Here is a 20872-nt window from a genome sequence, read left to right as displayed (position 1 = left end):
CTGGACATTTTGTGGTATAAAGTGAGACCAGTGTTTATAGTCCTTGACATTGCAATTAATCCTTAACCCACATCTCTGTAAAGAACAGCTTGCGGGCATAACTGGTTCCAGCTCCTGTTTGCTCTTTAACCAGCCTGTGTGAGCTATGGATATTTCAGGATAGCAGAACAACTAAGAGGAGAATACTTTCAGTGCAGGCTGCATACGACAGAGCGTAGGTACACATTTTTCCTTTTGGTGCTTGTACAATGGGCAACATTTGGCATATCGGTGAAAAACAGCCTGCTATGACTTCTTAGGCAGTTGGGGCCGGTCTGGGGCCATCGTGGCAGAATGCGGCCAGCGTGTGTTTATTTCTCTTTGCTTCTGCCCTGGCTGCCATCAGAGACCTTGTTCTGCAGTGATCTCTTCTGTGCCGAAAAAAACTCAGCAGGCTTTCAAGAGGCATCAAAGTCTGTCTTTGCTACTTGAAAATCTAATTCTGAGGAAAGTAAGATAAGGGTTCGCTTTGTGGTATTCATAAAGCATCTGGCTGTGAAGAAGCATTGTACTGGCAAAGCCACTTGTCGACTGAATTCAGTCTCTAATGTGCAACTGTTGGATAGTGTCCAATCTAATGAAGCTTTATAGCACCTTTAGTCTGCACAATGTCATAGGTGCTTGTTTTATATGCCCACATTGTGTAAAACCATCATCTCACAAGCACTGGTGACCTACGCTACTATCTGACCTCTGGTGTGATAGCCTAGATAAATTTATAGCTTCATCATGTGACTTATTGGCAGGATCCTTTTTTAGTTGTCCAAAAGAGAATTGTGACTTCATTTGTGAGTCACCAGGGATGTGATACAATGAATGCAACAATTCCTGATCTTTATGGCCATTGACTCTCTCAGGGCAATTTCTTCACTATGTAGATTCTGCACTGAGAAGGTGTGTTGGGTAGATTCACTTTGCAAAGGATGGTGTATGTGCTCAGAAGAGTGGAGAAGTTGCAGTCTGACACGGTCTTCTCACTATAGAGAAGAGGCACAATATGCCTCAATTGACATTATTTTGTTGTGAGTTTCACAACTTCTGATTAATTTAAAACTCCCATTGCTGAAGCTTGATTATTACTTGAGAATCTCTTGTTTTTAGAGGAAAATCTAAGTTTCTACCCTTTACAAATGTAGAGAAGCATGACAGCCTTAATCTTAACAGTACTAGCACCAAAGGTAAACAAAATGATCCCAGCCTTGTATGGTGAAATCTGGGGGAAGTGGGGAAGGCAGAAATGGCAGGGGAGCACGGGATGTCTGCAGAAAACTTTTGAGTGCTTGAAGTTGACAGCACTGTTAGTGTGAAGTTGACAGTTAAAGATCAATAGTTTTGACGCTGAACACAGATCTGCTTTCTGCATTTCACATTCTTCGGTGAAGCTCGTTTCAGAACACTGCAGCTTGCCATTCAGACCCCTAAGTGTTCATGCTGTACCGTACCTGGCTGAAATAAACCGGAACTGACTTTCAGGAGAAGAGGAGAATCGATATTATGCTAGGAGGCAGTGGAGGATGTTTTTGAATTTCTAGTTTCTTTTTCCCCTACGGTGATTATTGTCCTTGCAGTTTCTTTATAGAAATCATAGCAGTTTAACTGTTACTGTTTTACTAATACATATGCAATCTCTTACATACAGGGTGTGCTATTTATATGACAACATCTACTGGTCTGTTTCTATTTGCTTTATCCCAGCATAGGGGAAATACACACCCAGCTTGATGTGTATTTCAGTTTTGCATTTAAACAAGACTGTGTAGGACTCTTGATGTGCCCTTGTACTGCAGTCTGAACTTGTGACCTCATAGTATCTATTTGATTGAAGTTAGCCTAAAGTTTTCAACCTTAGGTGTGGATTCAGAAGCTTTTAAACTAAACTGTTGTGTATTTTTCAGCGAGGTTGGTTTTGAAGGAGTGTAATACTCGTAAGTTATTACCTGAAGTAAAAAGCTTGTAATTAAGCAAGCCTTCCCGCTGCAGTGGGATGTGATCCTTTGTTTGCGGGTGCGAGCAGTGCTGTTTGGCGGGCGCAGGCTGACATCCAGTGGTTGGCTTCTGCCTGGCCATGGGAACGATCGGCTGGTGAGCAGCATCACAGGTACACCCCGGCCGGGAGGCTCATTCCTTAATTATTCTCATAGTGACAATTGCTTTATCTAAAATCTGGTTTTTTTCAACTTAGATCCATTGTCCCTTTTCCTCCAGAGAGCACCTCAATAAAGATCTCAGATCAGTCTTCTCAATAAACCTCTTGTAATTACCGGGGATCTGGTTTTGTGTCCCCCTGAAGCTGTTTCTTCCCCAGGCTCAACAAGTCCAGCTTGCACAGCCTCCCCTGTTGGGGTTGGTGCCCCTGCCCATCTCTCCACAAAACATGCTCAAATTGCACAGCAGCAGGTCAGGTTTCACATTTGGCTTGTTGCTAACAATAAGGATGACTGAGTTTATGAAGGATTCACAGATGCTTATCTAATTCTTACTTGTGATGGCACTAACATTTTACACTAGAGATTTTTTCCTAATTACATACGCTGCTGTAATCATCTTTTCTGTTCTACTAACAATAAACATGCCTCAGGACTTATGAAAGGTGACAGAGTTCACTCAGGGCTTTCCTGCAATGTGTTTCTTCCACAGAAAACATGTCTTTGCCACCACAACTTTGTCGTGCCAATGCACCCTGACAAGAAGAACGCTGTGTGTTCCTGAAGTGTGCTGGCCCTGTGGTGAAGAGGCAGCACATGAGGTGCCTGTACCCACAGTGAGGTGGTGTTACCAGCGTGCCAGCCAGCTCTGTACAACATACTTCAGTGACAGAGAACAGCAGGCAGATGGTAGGTTCTGAGTTCCTTTCCACACACAGGTTGCAGCATGAGGGCTTTGGAGGAGGGGCGACAACATCCCCAGCTGCCCTGGTGCAGGGATAACGAAGGGTTAATTGTAGCCCTGACTGGGATCAAGGAGGGATGAGCAACAACTGCTATAAAAATCACCACCTCAACAGGGTGAGAGGGAAGATGGGGGTTGTGAAGACAGGTTGAGGAAGGAGGAGGTTGGGCTGGCAGGTAGGGCAGTTGTATGAGAGGATGAGATATGGTGACCTCTCATCTGAAATTTAATGGTCCGAACTGTCCTGTCCTCTGTCACCCAGAGTACTTTGTCTGAGCTGGCTGTTGCAAGAAGATGCCTTCTAATATGAATCTGAAGTGTCTTGTGACCATGAGATTTAGAAGCCCTTGTTATGGGAGTGGCCAGGTAAAGCAAAGAATAACTGGAAAATATTATTGCTAACCTTGGGGCCTGAGTCAACTCTTAAAATAGTGCTTGCTATTAAACTATTCCTGATTTATGATTATTTACTGGAAATATCTGACTTAAGCTTAAAGATAGGTTGTCTTTCTGTTCTCTGGCAAAGGAGAGATGCTTTATCTTCTGTTGGCTGACACTGACCTGTCTGCAGGGATTTTTTTTCTCTTACAGCATCCCACTACTGTTTGGTTTTCTTGAACTGGCATGGTATGGCTGTATCACCAGCCCTCAGGTGACTGATGGGTTTGTGGAACGAAGTGGCTTTCAGGCTTAAAAATGGCTGTTTTTTCAGGGGTGTGTCGAAAAAACCTGCTTTGGGATGGATGAATAGTGTTACGTCCATACAAATCATAAGGAACCAGTGTGAGGCTGATAGTTTTCCCCTGCTCAGAGTGAAATTATACTGCCAGCTGAAAAAAAGCAGGAGCTCAAAATATATGTTATTAGGTAAAACTGCATGAGCAAATAGTGTTGAATGTATATGCATGTAATAATTGAGTTTCTTGGCATAGCTTAAACAAAGGTGTGAATGCCCTTGAAGAGTGTAAAATGCAAAAGAACACTTAGTCTTGAACAAGTACACAAACTGTAAAGCTTGTATTACATGATAGTGCAGTGAGAATGCAATTTAAGGACAGCTCACCTGTCTGTATTGTAATGTTTGTTTTTATATATGCTATAGCAAAGCACTGCCGGTTGTCAGGCCCTTAAACAGTGGCAGTGAGGTTAAGATTTGTTAGAGGGTTTCACCAAAGTTGTTGGTTTTTTTTTTTTGTTTTGGGTTGGTGGGGTTTTTTGTTGGTGGGTTTTTTGTTTTTGTTTTTTTACTAGATGGGGAAAATTCCCATAAAAGGAAACTGGGCTCCACTGCTGTAATTTTGTCACAAGATTGTGTAAAATTGCTTAAGGGGAGGATTAAGTTTGGGGGTGTAGTACCCAGCTCTTAATCAGATTAGATTTTTTTTTTTTTTCCCCTCCCATATGGCATACCATTTGAGGTCATGGGAAGGATCAGCTGGTGAGCAGCATCACAGGGACACCCCAGCTGGGAGGCTCATTCCTTAATTATTCTCATAGTGACAATTACTTTATCTAAAATCTGGGTTTTTTCAGTGATGTTTTGTTGGCTGAAGGTTGCTCAAGTCCCAGGCAGACTTTCTGGAAGCCAGAGGTGGAGAAATCCCTCTTCATGCTTACAAAGTCAGGGGTCTGGACATTCAGCTGTGATACAGGGAAGTGCTCTTTCTAATTCCCAGTATTTGAAACTCTGACTAACTGCATCCTACCAGTCCTCATTTTTGAAGGTTACGGAGGCAGTTATTGGTGACAGAAGGGGATGGTTCCCAGTTCTGGTGCAGAATAGAGAAATTCCTCTGCAAGAAAGAGATGCCTGGGTTGTTTTTTGGGCAGTCTCCAGCACTTGGAGCTACAAAAAGTAAAATTGCTAGCACCGGTCTGATGTAGAGTCAGGCTAGTTTAATAGGCTGTACAGCATGTATTGATCATGATGCCAGCAAAAGCATTAAACTGCCTTGCATCTTCTTCGATATGCAAATGGCTTTCTGCAATATTCCACATGCTGTGCCTTGGAATATCTAGAAGATGTAATAGATAAATGATAAGCTGACTGCTTTAAGGATATCTTTAAATATCGTTATCATTCTATATTGCCCCTTAAAAATAGAATTGCCAGTGATTCGAACGGCAAGGCAGTTCTGAGAAAAGGGATGAAGTAATAATTCCTGGGGGAAGTTTGGAGTAAAGGACTGAAGCACTATGCAAAATAATAGGAAAAGCAGAAGACGCAAAGTCACTGTGAGGTCCTCAGTGTGTTATGCCACTACACTATATAATGAGGAATTGTAGAGAGTTAGCAAAACTTCATATGGGCTGTTGCTCCTTCTCAAGGCTGTGCAAGTAGAGAGGTTAAGCAATGCCTAGAGGAGCAGACCTTACTGAGATCTGTAATCATTTTCCATTTCTGCTATAGACCTGTTTCTCGTGTCTCTTTCTGTATAGCAAATCTGGCCTCTTACTATCATGTTGCCTTTTCCCCTTGGCATATAACTCATCTTGCTAAAATTAGTATTTTAGCCTCGGTTTTATGGGAGGAGACAGTGAATATTAGACTCTGGGCTCAGTTTTCAGGGGACATTTGACATTTGGTTGCAAAGATATGATAATAAATCTTTGAAATAATTCACAGTCATGAAGGATACTCTATCCACCATGGTCACGGTCTGAGAAAAGCTCTCGATGAGATCACTGCTGTAACTCAAAGCAAGAACAGTATTGTAAATGTAGGAGTGTACTAATAGGTAAAGTCTCCTGGCTCGAATTATACCAATGGGGTGAAAGAACTATGGACTGAAAGGAAGCAGTGAGACATGGGGTAGAGAGATGCCTGGAACCTCTAAAGAGCTGAGAGGTGCAGACCTGACATGGGAAATAGCCCAAGTAGGGGGAACAGGGCACAGATGTTGCAGCTTGTGCATTCAAGAATGCAGCCATCCTGTGTTAGATGAGAGATTAATCTCTCCACTCCTGGGACTACAGGTGATGTCTTTGCAGTTAGTAACTCTGGAAGGATTTTTTTCTTTCACAGGTTTGCTTGGTTGGTCTGTGAAACTCATTGCAGCCACCACAGCTTAATCTACTTGGTGTGCCTGCCTTGTTCCACTTTCTGTGTTGCAAGGGTACTCAATATGCATCAGACTTGGTTACATGTACACAGACCAAAATCATGTTCCAAGCCATGGATGTGGCTCCTGAAAGCCGCTTGGCTATGTGAGTGTGACATTGTATCTGGTGTAAATTATCCCTGTCTTTCAACTCAATAAATAGCTTCCATAGCACACCACAGTGTTGTAACTCTAATGCTTGCAGCTTGTTTTTATTCAGCTCAAGACGCTCATCCTTATGCTGCTTTTTGCAGTGTAGACAGACTTGTGGATCTTGCTGTTAACTTGGAAGAAAAGGTTGGAGTGTTGTAGCTCAAGTGCCATGCTCTTCAACAGGAAAAGCTGCACATACAGAGAAAGCCTTATGTTCTTAAACTTAATCAATAGAAGGGAGACAGCAAAATCACTGTCCCTAAGGCATTACCACCACCTTCCTCCCAGGGGAGACATAGTTTTCTGCCAGAACAAACTCAATGTGCTTTTACTATCTTGTGGTTTGTTTGTACTGTAGAATTGTAAGCAGATGCTATGTGTTCTTAAGGGTTTGAACTGCCAGCTTTTGTTCCAATTACAGACCTATGTTCAAAATGTTGTATTTTTTTTCTTTTAAGGGTGAGAAGAAAGTGCAGAAGGAAGTAGCTCTTCAAGGATACTTAGAACAACCATGGCATAAAAATAATAATTCTGTCATTTGGGCTGTTAAGTCTGCCTTTGTTATTTGCAGCACACGTATGTGTAAAGCTGCTGAGCAGATTCTTCTGTTTAACTTGTGTTTTAATTTGTGCAGGATAGACACACTTGGGCACCAGGAAAATGTTGAGTAGTTTGGAGGTTCATATAATTTCTGAGTAAGTGTTAGTATGTGTGTAAGCACTTTCTGGAGTTGCTTCAAATTGCCTAGGTATGACCAGTGAACATGGGGAGTCTTGCAGGCCAGCTCTGGAGCTTTTTCAGAAAAGTGATGTTGTGTGAGTATCTAGCTAAGAGTTTATGGAGAGGAAAAAAAAGTGTAGTAGAAAAATGCTTATTTTGACTCTTTCTGCGAATATGCATACTAATATTTTCCCACCCTCTGCCTGTCAGCTGAATACCACTATAACTGTTGTACAGTGAGTGATGGATATGCTTCTTGAAGTATTCCTCACGCTGACAGTTCTGCAGCTCTGTTCTATTCTACTTTGAGTCGATTGTGGCACTTTGGCTCTAGCTGTGCTGCAACTTAAATCCGGCAGCAGCAAGGCCCCTGACTGCAGGCAGTGGCTTTCTCATTCTCTTCAGTTTCATGGCTGGTTGTGTGTGAAGAGCAGTTGGGGTGATTGGGAAAACTGGCAGATTTTAAAGGATTTCTCTTTGTGGGAAGCACAGTGCAGCATGGATTAGATGTCTCCGTGATGTAATGGAGCTTATTGCTCTGGTTTTCAGTTGGTGTTGCAATGCAACTTAGGTACGCAGAACTCTGCTTCTTTAATGTATGACACCATGGTCATCTTGGTGTGACCATCATGAGATTCCCACTCATAAGCCAGCCTTGTTGGTTTCTTCATCTGCTTGCAGGCACAACCTGATCTGTTTTCTCAAAAGGTCCGAAGTCAACTTCTTTTAGTTTTTCTCCTTTCTCAGGTAACATTTGCTTTTATAAACAAGATGAAGCTACTTGCAGCCATCCATTCCCATTGATAGCCTAGAGCACAAACATGCAAAAATCACCCCCTGTTATTTTTGGCACAGTCTTATTGGGGGTGGGAATAGCACCTTGCACCTACTCCTATGCTGGGGTTGCTGTGGTGCACTCAGAACAAACAACGATTGCTACTCTGTCTTTAGCTAGGGAAAAAAATTTGGATTCAACCACTAACATGAACAATAGTAGCCCTAAGTAGTTCTACTAGTGTATGCTTTTAAGAATTTGAATTTGTACCCCTCTTATATTTAACACCACCAACAAATTCCTTCTCCAATGATGTTAAAAATGGTCATGTAAGTGAATCCCTTATTGTTCTAGTCTTCAAGAACATCTTGCAGGTTCTCTGAGATCTACAGGCAAGGAAAGGATGTTGCCCCCTTGTCATATGCAACAACAGTTTCTTCACCGAAGCACAACTGAGATTCACAGAACTGTCCTCAGTCCCCTTACTATGCAAATAACTGGTTTTATTCAAGACATCAAGGTATAGCTTGTTCCACACATACCATGAACAGTTTCCCTACCAACCACTTCTTTGTCAGCATGGGTTCACTGGCATCCCACAGGAGTACAGACTGTAGACCCTACAGAAATACAGTCAGCCACATTTTCTAACCTCAAATGTATCCTTAAATAGATTTAACTTTTTCTACAGCTGGCACTTTATCCAAACTAGAAGTGCCAAGATGGATGTGTACATAAGCTGACCTCTTCCACTCTTCTCACAAACTGCAGCAGAGAAAATATTCTAAGTGATTGTACCACCAAACAGAATACTAAGTGCCTCTACAAAGCTGGCTGCAAGCCCAAATGTTAGCAAGCTTTGGCAGGTAGTGTCAGCCGCCTCCTCTAATTTTTGAGGAGGATGCTTTTGTTTTAATCCTGGCAGGCACCTTTTTAAAAATAAATTGTTCTTTCTCTTGTTTCTGATCTTAACTGATGAAGGAAGAAAAACCGTTTGAAGATAAAAGCTATTCATCCTTCAAGAGGAAAAAGTAGCCTTAGTTTCTGTAGGGTACAGGATGTGCATCTCAGGCAGCATCTCGTTTGAGGAAAATGGGTAGAGACCCTATCCTGCACAAACCTCCTGCTCAGTCTCTCAGTTACCACAAAAGGTTGTGACCAATACATAATTAGAAGATTTTTGGTTGCTGGTGACTAAATTGTGTTGTTTTGGAGGCCTCAGTTTTGAGGGAAAGTCAGTTGAGGAATGTATTCCTAAAAAAAAAAAACCAAACAAACAAACTTGTGATCTGTTCTGTGAAACATTCTATCACCACTATCCTCCTGTGAGCTATAATAGCTTAAGGACTTCTCCAAGGCATACATTTAAGGTGTTAGATCAACGGTTATGTTCTGTTTTGCACATCTAGTTTTATCCTTTTTGTGCTGGAGGGTCATGAAATGTATTTAACATGTTGTTTGTTTTTCTGAATTGTGACGTGAGGTGTATTAAAGATACATTTTTGTGGGCTCTTTTTCTTTTTGTTTCTATGGTTCTTAATGTGGCAGTTTATGAGTTTCTGCCTCACATGGCTGCAGAGGCTGTTGTTGTAAAAACTTTTGTGAGCCTGATTTTCTTTTAATACCTGAACACAGGGATGTTCTAGGTTTCCCACTGTTACAAGCTACCTAGCTAGAAAATAATGCTTCATTTTGCTCAGATAAAAAAGTTTAGAGGCTTAAGTACCTTCCGTGGTGCAAATGAAGATCTGAGCCTTGTAAACTTACTGTAGGTGACAGTGGGGGAACACTCAAACACTTTTGGAAAATGTTGACGGAGGTCTGGCTTTGTTTTGTAAATCCAAGTGATGTTTTTACTGATGGAGCTGCACTGTTGGGGCATTCCTATTTTAAATTCTTCAGGAGCTAGAATTGATTATGTGAACTTTTGAAGCTACAGTTTATGAATTTGATTAAGTATGGCCCGAGCACAGGGAAAGAGTTTGTGCCGCAGCTGGGGGTTCACTGGGATTGTTGACTCATGGGTTCCTGACAGGAAAGACTGGGAATCTGCAGATACAGGGCAACTGATCATCTTTTGGTCTTTCTGTGTATTAGACAAGTCCGGACCCACACCACCTGAATGTTATCTCTATCTTCATCTTTCTTGCCATTGGTCTGACATTCAAAGGATGGCAATTGTAAGGGTAACCGCAGATTTCCCAGGACATGTGCTGGCAAGAACTGCAACAGAAAGGCCTGCAGCAGCATCACAGAGCTGTGTTGGTAATCTGAATCTCACAGTCATTTGTTTGTGTATGCAGCTTAAAATATCTTCCTGGAGGCTTCCCCATAGCTTCCTTCCCACTAGGTTTATATAGTTCCTAGGTTCTGTAGAGTTTCATGGAGCTGAAGAGACAATTTTCTCTGAGAAATCAGAAGCGGCTGTTGCTGAAGCTTTTGAGATAATGGAACAGATTTCCGTTTGAACAAGTATTTGAGAACGGAGACAAGATCTCTTTGGACGCAAATACCCTACTAGCAAAGAGGTGGTGTTTGTGTGTGATGTGGGTTTTTTTGTGGTGTGTGGTGGAGTTTTTTGTTGGTGGGGTGTGTGGTTTTGTGGTGGTTTGTGTGTGTTTGTTTGTTTGCTTTCCCCTTACAGTAGGCAGGCTGCTGAAGATTCATAGTTACTTTGCTTTAATCTGTCGGTGCCCAAGAAGGGCACTTTGCAGGCTGTTGTTAATGGGTCCATAATTCTTAGCATCTGATGCACTAGTTTACTGCTTGTAAAACTCAAGTGTTTCATGCATGTGCAGGTCTGCCTCCTCCAATGTAATGGGCAGGTAAAAGGGGGCATGTGTGGAGATCTTCAGTTTAAAGGGATTAGGCCTCGTATATCTGCAGCTTTCATATTCTGGCTGTGCTTGTCTTATGTGGTTTTGAGTTTGTGTGTGTGTGTGTTGTTTTTCTCCCCCATTTTCAGCCTCTACTTCCCTTTTAGCCTGCATGCATTATGTCATAGCGTCAGTCTCAGCAGTATTGATTTAGTTGAAGGAAATTAATTTGGGCTCTGGGGTATTATGAGCCAATAAGCTTCTTATAGAGGGAAAGAGCTCTTAAAATCTTTCCATCAAATACCTGATAAAGAGGAAGGGAAGTCTGTTGGGTGATACAGTGAAATAATAGCTGGATCCATTTGGGCACCCTTTTGTAAAACAAAAGGCTATTTGCATTTGATTTAGGAAAACAATAAATTATTGGAGGATGAAAAGCCTGCTGCTTTTTTGATAATATACATCATCTTATTAAATCATTCTTTGCAATGATCTGCATTTGTTGTGTCATGTTTTTATGCAATGCTTTTTCTTTTGATGAGGGTTTTATCTGAGAGTTGGGGGCTGTATATCAATACCCTTTTCTATTTCATTTGTAGTTGTTTATTTCTGCATATGCAACTGACATTTTTGTTGCTGTGGTTGTATGTGAGTTAAATGGAAATTGTTTTCTCAAAGGGACAGTCTGTAGCTGTTGTGAATGATGAAAAATCACTGAAGTAATTTTACAAATTGCTCGAATCCTGTTTTTAGAAGGCTCTAATGTAAAATTCTGTAAAGGATAGCTTATACTTACAGATCTTCATATACACATTTAATCCTAGATTAGATTGTATTCAGATTTTTTTTTTAAATCAAGATTTTAATGCATTACTTCGTACCAGCTACAATGATTGAAAGACCTATGTATTTACCCGCCTTTCCTGTTTAAAATGAAACTGGGTAACAGCAGATTAAAAGTGCTCACTTAGCACTTTTAAGGGGGGGAAAAAGATTGCTTGCAAGAAAGAGAGCAGTTATTAAGCCTGGGTCAGGGGAAGATGCAGTGAAAGGGAAACACAGAAGCAAGTTTGTAGGGTCAGAGAAATACAAGGAAACAAAATTGAAGATAATAAAAGCAGATTGACAAGTGGAAAAAACAATAGATTCTGCTGAATTAGCGGGTACCATGAAGAAAAGAAAAACACGTTACAAAAGCTAACCCTTCCTTTGCCTTTTTTTTTTAAGGCCGGAGCTTGAAATTCCCAAGCAGACTTTCAAGTTATGCTTTTCAAAGCACATAGCAATTGCATCTGGAGGAGTGACACTGCACTGTAGTTCTGTAAAAAACCAGATTGATCTTGGTGTTGTCAAAGTCCTATGAACGTAGGCAGAGAAAACAGTATTTCTTTCATAGTAGTTCTAGGGCTGGCTGGTTTGTTTGTAATCTAAGCTATAATTTGGAGTAACACATAATTGAGAGGGTTGGGTTTTTTTATTTTGCTTAGTACAAAATATTTACAGTTAAATGAAGGGAAATAATTCTAAGATTTTGGTTGACTATAGGCTTTTTTTTCTGAGAACACCTTGGCCAGATTATTACAATATACTGACAAGCAGTTCTGCTGCCAAAGCAGCTGTGGTGGTGCTGCTGATGCTGGATATGTTGGCTTGAGGATGTTCTGGTCTGGAAAGAATCACTGTGGATAGAGCTGGCATATCAAGTCTCAGGTGGCACTGTGTGAAATTACATGAGTCTCAGGCAGTGCAAGACTTACAATACCTCTCTAGCCACACTAGGAGTGGTACGAAATGCAAATTATCTTCTAAATAAGAATCAGCAAAAAGTCCTGGATGTCCTTGGCTTTATTAGAGTCTGAAGAACTCAAAAGTTTTATTCTTTTAACTGTATGTAGCAGCATCCCCAAGCAGTATCACTCACTCTTAAATGCAAGCTTAATGGCATTATTATTTCCAAAAAGAACAGCAATTCTGTTAGAATGCCTGCGTGTATAGAAGGCTAATTCTATAATTATACGAGTGAAAATGGCAAATTTTTCATTTTACGACACTGGAGAAACTAAAGTACACTGGATGGCAGTGTGCTGATGTTTATTTACCTATTTTTAAAAGTATTAAACAGCAGGGCAGAGTGAAAGGGTGTGACGTTGTGTGTGGGTGGTGGTGGTTGGTTGGTTTTTTTTGGTTGTGTTATTTTTTTAATCTAAAGCTAGGCTTAGGCTTGGTTTGCCTGACACCTATTCTTAAGGCTTGGTAGCTATTATAGATGGGCAATGTTTTTCACGTGGGAACTGCTGTCGTGGACTCATGCTACAAGTTCTCGTTTTCAATGGGCAGTCGTGATTTGTAGATAACAAAATACAGTGAAAGGATGACTGCTGTGTTGCAAGGCTTTCCAGTGCCTCTCATCCTTATTTTGTTCAACTTCAGAGCCTGAGATACAGCTCATCTTCATACAGCTTTTTTTGGTTTTGTTGCTTGACTGCCTTTATGGACTCCTTTGGGAGACGTTCCGCTTGATTTATTTGCCAAAACCAGTATCACTGTGAATGTGCGAGCATAGCATTTTGTGCTTGCCACTTAAAGGGCGCTGGGTACAGTGCCTCTTATTTTTCTGCTCTGTGCTTTTAAAAGCTTTTTTTAGTGAAGTTACTGGTTCCAATTTTCTTCCATGAGTGGACTACAGACATTGATACGAACAAGTCTCTTTTAACCAAAGAAAATCCCACAGCAAAATGTGGAATGCAGCTGAACTGTTTGCAACAGTAAATAGAAAGGCAAGTGCTTTGAATAGATGCAATACTCGCAGTGTGGAGTGCCTCCTTGTACCTTACTTTCCCCTCCTCTCTGTGTGAAAAGGATTTGTTTGCACTTTCATTCCCCTCCAATTTCTTGAAGTACCACCGCCAGATCACACCAGCAAAGGGGAAAAGATCAAAAAGGCAGGAATGTAGGGCGTTTCTGGCTCTGACTTTAGCACCTGAGTGGAGGAAGAAAGTCTGGACTCTGCCCCATCCCTCTTCTGAGCAGAAGTGTGCACAGGGTTGTATGGAGAGAGGGTTCCTGGGGCTGTGGGTTGGACATGCACTTAGTTACTGCGTGCTCCTGTCCTGATGACTTAACAAGGATTTGCTGTCTGGCTTTGACACAATTAATTGCTGTGTTTCTAGAATGCTGGACTCATTTTCAGGGAAGAGCTTGTTTTGCTCAGTGTAATTCATCACTTATCAGTAGTGCACTAGACAGAAGAGGCCTTATAACAAACTCAAGTTCACCTCTACAGTGACTCAGCTGAAATTGGTAATTGTATCTGGGCGAAGAATTTTCTCCTGCAGCTGTGGAGTATCTAATGTGGTATTAGAAAAGCTGCTTTGTCTTGTACCTCCAGAGGTATTTTCCGTGTAACGTTGCAAGCTGCTGCCCTTTGGTGAAATACCTCAGCCGTGTGCCCAGAAGCCTTTGCTGAAAGGGAGTGATTTATCTTGCACTTAATATTCTACCAGTCATAGGGGTTTAAAAATGGGCAATGTCAATAGTTGTGAATAAAACTCCATAGACATTTGAGGGGGAAGGCAGCATTGGACAGTCTCATTTTCTACACAGGCAGTTAAAATGTTCTTCATGGGCAGAAACATGAAACTGAGGAGATGAGGTGAAATGCTGCTGCTTAGTTTTGAGTTTGTGGTTTGTTTGTGGGGTTTGTTTGTTTCTGTTCGTGGTTTGTGCGTTTTTTGGTTGTTGTGGGGGTTTTTTGTTTGCATGGTTTTTTTGGTGTGTGTTTTGTGTGTGTGGTGTGTGTTTGTTTGTTTTTCTGAGCTGCCTCTTGTATGTAGGGGAAAAAAGCTCCTGCCTTCAGGGCTCTCGAGGCTTGTTAGACAAAGCAATGCTGAACATGTAAGCAATGTGGGTGGCTAGTTGCTTTCCATCTAGTGTTGATGGGCCTTGGCAGCTTGTAAAGTTTTATGTAAACAAACCTGACAATTAAAATGTGCTTGTTGATCTAGTTGAAAGAAACACATTGTGGCTTTTCTGAAGTTTTGGTTTTCTAAAGTTTGAAACAAGTTTCTTAACATTAATTCTTTTTCTGGAAGTGGGTCTGTATTCTAACCTCTTCTAAACAAGAGAGGCTCAAGCAGTAATTATGAGGCAAAGAATTCTTAGTTCCCTGACAATCTGGTTAATGGGCCACTTCTCTTTGTTTCAGGATTGATTTTTATATTTTTTCCTTCTCTCACATAAGTCTGCACTCATTTTTAAGGTGCAGGTGTGACCACAGATTCTGAGCAGCATCATCTTAACTGTTCAATGAGCTGAACAGTTGGGAACGGAGAAAGGGGAGGGTTTCTTTGTGAATGGTGCCTAAAATTCAGTATGATGTACAGTTTTTCAGTTGACCAGGAGAAAACAAGATTATGCTATAGAGTGTCAGCAGACTTCAGGGGAGATTAAAAATTCCTTGTACTTGCTTATACTTTACAGCTGAAAATCAAGAGGGCAAAGCAAGACATGACAAAATGCAACACATAACGCTTCAGTAGTTTGGAAACAGGGCTGAGCACAGAGCCCAGGTCACCCAGTCACTGTTACGTGTCTTATACAACTAGTTCCCTAAGGCTTCAAAATATGGTTCTTCAAGTTTATACTGTAGCTACTCAAGATGAATTGCAGTCCATGAAAAAGCCCATTTTCTAGTGACTTGGCCCTCCCTAGAGTGAAACCTAGAATCTCACTAGGAGATTTCTACTTACATCTTCTCAGTGGACCTGAATAGCTGGGGACATGTAAGCAGTTCAACCAATATTAACCAAAAGTATGTCAATGTGTCTGTGGGAGATAGAATTTTTGAAAATGGGGGATGAGGAAGCCAGTGGAGAGGATTCCGTGTTCAGTGTAACCAGGAAAAAAAAAAAAAGTCAGTGTGGCTTTCGTTTTGGTAGTTAAGGGAGGACAATTATTATTTGGAAGCTGAGTGGAAAAATAACAAGATTTGGATTTTGTGGTGGGTTGGAAAGCTGAAATCTAGACTGAAATGTTAAGAGGAAGACGCAGTGACAATGGTGTGTGGTATCTGGGTTTATCATGAAGAGGGAATAAAATCGTTGGCAGGTAAGGCAAAGCATTAGTGTTGATCACATGGAGTCAAAGGCTGTGAGGGGAAAAATGGCTGAAAGTAGAAGTGATCACCACAGGATGGAAGTGTGGGGGGATTATATTTGGACAGAGCTATTTGTGTAGAACTTGCAGTCTCTGTAGGAACTACATTTACTTGTTACCAAGAAACAAATTGCACTGTGTGGCCTAAATGAGTGAGTTTCATGTCTTTTTTTCTACTGTGGGCAAATATTAGGGGAACACAACAAGTGTTTTCAGAAGCATGGCCATCTGGGAGAATTGCCCTCGTTATTCTGGTAAGATCCTCACTGTCTGTCACTGTGGCATTGCCTGGAGAAGAGAGGGGGATTCCTGAGCCCTGGCACCACCTGTGACGTGGGGAGGCTGCAGAAGATGTTAGCTGTGTCAGAAAGGGATCTCTGTCTCCTTTCATTGGGAAGGTGAATGCTAATCAAGGATGACGGAAAGCTATATTTGCAAAAATCCTTCTCTTACAGACTAATTTCCATTTTTAGTTCAGTGGCCATGAAAATCTTAATGGAAACAAAACCATTTTCACTTGCAAGCTGTAGGGTTTGATTTGATTAGACTTTGAACAAATAGCTTAGCTTTACTGCATTCATATAAATGTAGAGCAAAGTCAAGCAATGTCTCAATGGCAGAAGCAATTAAGCTATTTTTATGTCAGTGTTAAACTAATTATTTTGGCAGAGAGACCAAGGCCTTTTGAAACACAAATCAGATGTGTCCATTATCACTAAATGCATTGTCTTCGTACAGTTTCTCATACATCCTAGTTCTACATCACAGATATTAGTTTGCTGTTGCTTTGAGTTAAGAAAATAACAATCTTAAACCAGCACTCCCCAAAACAGCCTGTCTCTATGGCACAATGGTAGCCATATTCTTGGCCTGTAGTATTCTTGCTCTTGAAGCCATGCTCACTCTATTCAGCACCAGTATCTTGTGCCTTCTGGAAGTAGCGAAAATTAGGAAGGGGACATGCACAGAAAATGAGAAAAAGAAATTAAGTTCACTTGCACTTTGCCATCAGTGTATTGTTCCTGTGTCCATGTAGGGGGATGTTCCCATCCTCAATCTTCTTTGTATAAAATTGAGCAATTGATCTCACACTGAATTTAGTCAGACTGTTTTTTCAGTAGCTGTACACACTAAGCTTGCCTGCTAAACGTGGGTACATGCATTGCACATGTGGAGAGCCTGGTGTTAATGGGGTCAGTATATATATTACAGCTACTTTGTGCTCATATAAGTTTCTTCTGTTGGAACTTGGCTTGTTTGCACAGCTGATATGTGCTAATTAGTATATAACTGCAATGTATCTCTGCTTTGAAAATACAGACTTTAAAAGCTCCATGAAAAATATTTGTAGAGTACCTGACATGATTTTTTTTTTTTCTGTGGGCTGGTTTATAAAACCCAGTTTGCAGTAGAAAAGCAACTGTTATATAGAAAATTCACTAATATGCAGTGAATTGTCTTTCTAACTTGGGAGTTCATGCGTATGGATTAGATGGTGGCAGATGACTTAATACGCTAGCTCTTTTCTGCCTCGTTATTTGTGAAATGCAGCAGCTCATGTCACTTGCAGATCCAAGAGTCAGGGTAGCTTTTGCTCAACAGAATTACCAGCCCCTTATTTCTCCCTTGTCTCTTTGCTACTCATTAGGTTTTAGGTAGACTGGTTTTTCAGCCATGAAGCAGTAATTTAGTTTTCAGCGCTATGTATGTATTTTAATCTTACTGGCAATTTGCAACATGCTAATGTAGAGTGGAGTCTTTTCCTGCATTTCTATTTTCAAGGACCCCAGAGGTCTATTAAACTCTGTGTCTATATAAATGCAGCTACTTCGTTAGCACAAAGCATTTAAGATGCAATGTGAAAGGTCAGGTACACAAAGCTTTCTGATAGCATTGCAGGGAGGATGTTTTTTGTTTGGAGGGGGAAAGAGAGGAAAAGATGGAACTTAAAGGAGTTTTTAAATGCTGAGTTTACAAACAAAGCTGTAGAACAAGAACGTGTTGGACAGATGTGCTGCCGTTACACATATATGCAAGTGTTTCCTGCAGTGCGTTAAATGTACAGGCCGGAGTAGGGTTTTCTGTTGGAAGGTATGCTCACCGAACAAGCTACCTAAGTCAAGGTCATCCGTACAGATGGTCCTAACAATTGGTTACTTAGAGCAGGAGTTTTTCTGCTTGCAAAAGCGCTTCCCTGACAGGAGGTGTTATCTGTTGTGATCGGAGAGTGCTCAAAAAAAAAATAACCCTATCAAATAAAAATAAAATTAATATGGTGGATATTTATAGAGCCATAGTTAAGATGGTCAGAACAAAACAAAACCCCCCAATGGTTTAAGACTTCTGTAGCTTGGGACTCTTGCCACACTGGAAAATGCTTCAGGATGAAAATATTGAGGGAAACAGTCTAGGTGATTATGGTGAAGGCCATTCATATCCCCTCAGACTTTAACTTCTATCCTGAATATGAGAGGAGTTTTCATTGGAACTTAATTGTTTTGGAGAGAAGCTTTGTTTTGAGTGAAGAAACATCAGGAAAAAACCCCAAAAGTGCTTTTTGGCTCTATTTCAAGTGTACCAGGCTTTGGCTTTCTGCTATCATTGTACTCCATTGACATGACCCTAATGTCTAGCAAAAATATCGTCCCTCTGCAGAGCTTCACTGAAGGAGAAACTGAGTGCTGACAGGCTGCAGGACAAGCAGAAGCCATCGGGTGGCAGAGGAGACTAAACCATGCAACAGCTCAGCGAGTGGCGCTACATCTTCTGCTCACAACAGGTACAGGGAAAGAGATCAGACAAAATGTGCCCCAGCTCCTTGCTGATGTTTTCTACTGCAGGAGTGTCAAACTCATTTTCACCGGGGGCCACATCAGCCTCACGGTTGCCTTCAAAGGGCCAAATGTAATTTTAGGACTGTATAAGTGTAACTACTCCTGTCAGGAACTGGAAAGGCAGAGGAGGGTAAAGATTACTGTACACCTAGTAATAGACCTAAGAACTGCAGTCCAGCTGTACTCGCTGCACTAGAATTCCATGGAGAGTCAACATAATCAGATTGCACAGTTATGGGGTGGATTTTGAATAACATCTGTGTCTAAAAGCAGCATATGTTTTTACTGTTGTCCTCTTTTTCTATTTGCTTCTTATACAAAAGATAAATTAATGGCTATTTTAAAGAAGGTGAAATGGGAAAAAGCTCTCTGATTATTTTCCCTTCTCTGGTGTACTGAAAAATTAAATATTGGTATTTTTCTTCAGTAAGGTAGTAGCATATTCCCGTTTGCCTGTTGGGAGTGAGGGGCGTCTCTCATGCCCTGAACTCTACTGCTTCTCCACTCACTGTTCTATCTGTGACAAGGTTACATTGGCACTTCAGGATTATAGCTTTAAAGAAAGTGAAAAAATAAATTTTCCAAGTTGCAGCAGGGTTTCCTCTGACAAAACAGCTCTGCATTCACCTTGTTCTAAGTTTACTAGATTTGTTTCAATTAGATTTTCCTTGATTTATAGTCAGTGATATTTGTGCTGCAGCTGACTCTGCAGTTCATTACTTGAGGTTTCTGCACCAGTCTAGTGCCAGCAAATTCCCAGCTAGCAGCTCTGGTGCCCACAATGAAGCAGGGAGATGAACTATGTGGTCACAGCACTGGGGGAGACCTGGATGAAGGCCACATGTTGAAGGAGCAGCTTTGTCTCCTCTCTTGCGCTCTCGGGTGCCATGGAGTGGACTGGGGCACCCGTCATACCACCTTCGAGTTGTGTGAAAGCTGCCCCTTTAACTAACGATGAACCTTTTCTGCACATCCTCTGTGAAAATTTACCTGTTAGTATAAAAAAAATCCCCAGAGCAGCATCTGGTAGGTGAGCAGCAGACAGCTCGTCAGTAATAAAGTCCAGTTATTCACTTCCTAGTATCAATGAATAATGTAATTTCCCACGACATTGAGGAATACTGTTATTTGCCAAAACTGAAGTATGGGGCCTGTGTGGCTGGTTAAAAAGAGCTGCCTGGAGACTTCAACTTTGCAGGTTTGGCAGGAATAACACCATTTTAAAGACCACACAATTTCTGGATGGCAGCATATGGAAATCAAATAGCAGGGAAAACACAGGTATCGCTAGTCACTGGAAAAGGAGGGTGTTACAAAATAATTGTTTGCTTTGTATTTTGAAACTATTTCCAGTGTAAACTTCTTTTCTAAAGCAAGCAAGTGGGGGACAGTGTCAATGAACTTATGTTCTCCTTTGTAGACAGAGCCTGGGACATGCATATGTTCTACTTGTTCTGGACATGTAATTTATAATTGAGACTGTTCTCTGATTCATAAAGAGCATGGAAATCATTCACCTAGGGCCTGAATGCTCTGCCATGTGCTTTCTTTCATGTTTAGAGTAAAGCTTATCTGCCATGTGCTAACCCTTCTTCTCTCCATGCTGCAAATTAAAGTAATTAGCAAACAGAAGCCAGCTTGTAGACTTTCCATTGAAGCTGCAAAAGTACAAACAAACAAAGAAGCATCAAGGCGCTTTTTCGTTCTTGTTTAAACATTACAAATGTCACTGATCACTTTACAGAATTAATCTTGGAAGGTTAAAAAAAGCCTAACAGCAGAATGAGTGTGAAATGGTAGGCAGTGAAAAACCATTAGGGTGAATGTTAACGCAAGTACTCTGCTTGTCACTGGTAGTGATTCAGGTGAACATGACACTTTGCTGTAGCTTGGCTGAAGAATATTTCTATAATACAGAGAAATGAAGTGTGTGGCATAGTAAATGCACTTTGAAGAGCCATTCCTGGAAGCCAGTTTTGTTTGTATCATAGCCCATGACTAAACAAAGCATGGCTGCCCTTTTCTGTGCTTTTGTGCCGGGACTTTCCATTCTTTGTGGTGAGCTACAGCAATGTGGGTTTCCCATTGGGAGGGGAAACTTTTCAGGAGGGTGTAGATGCTAAAGAAAGCAGAGAGTTGCTTCTTTGCTTATGCAAAGTTTTGCTTGGAATAGTAACCCAGATTGTGATAGCTCCTCCAATGATGATTCAGGTTCAAACTTGTCTGGGAGAACAGCTCTGAATTTTACTTTTTTTTTTTTTCATTAGTAGTTGAGAGGCTTGTGGATAGGTTTTGTGGTAGATCAAAATCTGACAGGTTGTTTAAAGGTGCTTCTCTTTCACAGTAACATGTTTTGCTTGCTTTACTGCATTATGGGCAGCTGTACCACTG

General features: G+C 41.1%; 1 protein-coding gene across 5 annotated transcripts in view; it reads left to right on the top strand.

Moving 5' to 3' along the window:
• The first annotated feature begins 10031 nt into the window (after nucleotides 1-10031).
• PCSK2 (proprotein convertase subtilisin/kexin type 2) overlaps nucleotides 10032-20872 on the top strand; it is a 199910-nt gene continuing 189069 nt past the window's right edge. For 3 of the 5 annotated variants that reach the window (XM_065632886.1, XM_065632884.1, XM_065632883.1), the window contains exons 1-2: nucleotides 10032-10205; nucleotides 18303-18426. The gene's annotated coding sequence lies outside the window, so the exon portion shown is untranslated. The remainder of the gene's footprint in view (nucleotides 10206-18302; nucleotides 18427-20872) is intronic. The other 2 variants (XM_065632887.1, XM_065632885.1) reach the window with 1 other exon arrangement.

The sequence above is a fragment of the Caloenas nicobarica genome, chromosome 3 (genome assembly GCF_036013445.1).
Source record: "Caloenas nicobarica isolate bCalNic1 chromosome 3, bCalNic1.hap1, whole genome shotgun sequence".
In the NCBI taxonomy this organism is placed as follows: Eukaryota; Metazoa; Chordata; class Aves; order Columbiformes; family Columbidae; genus Caloenas; species Caloenas nicobarica.
Note: the sequence above shows the minus strand (reverse complement) of the source record. Positions and strands in the feature narration are given on the sequence as shown.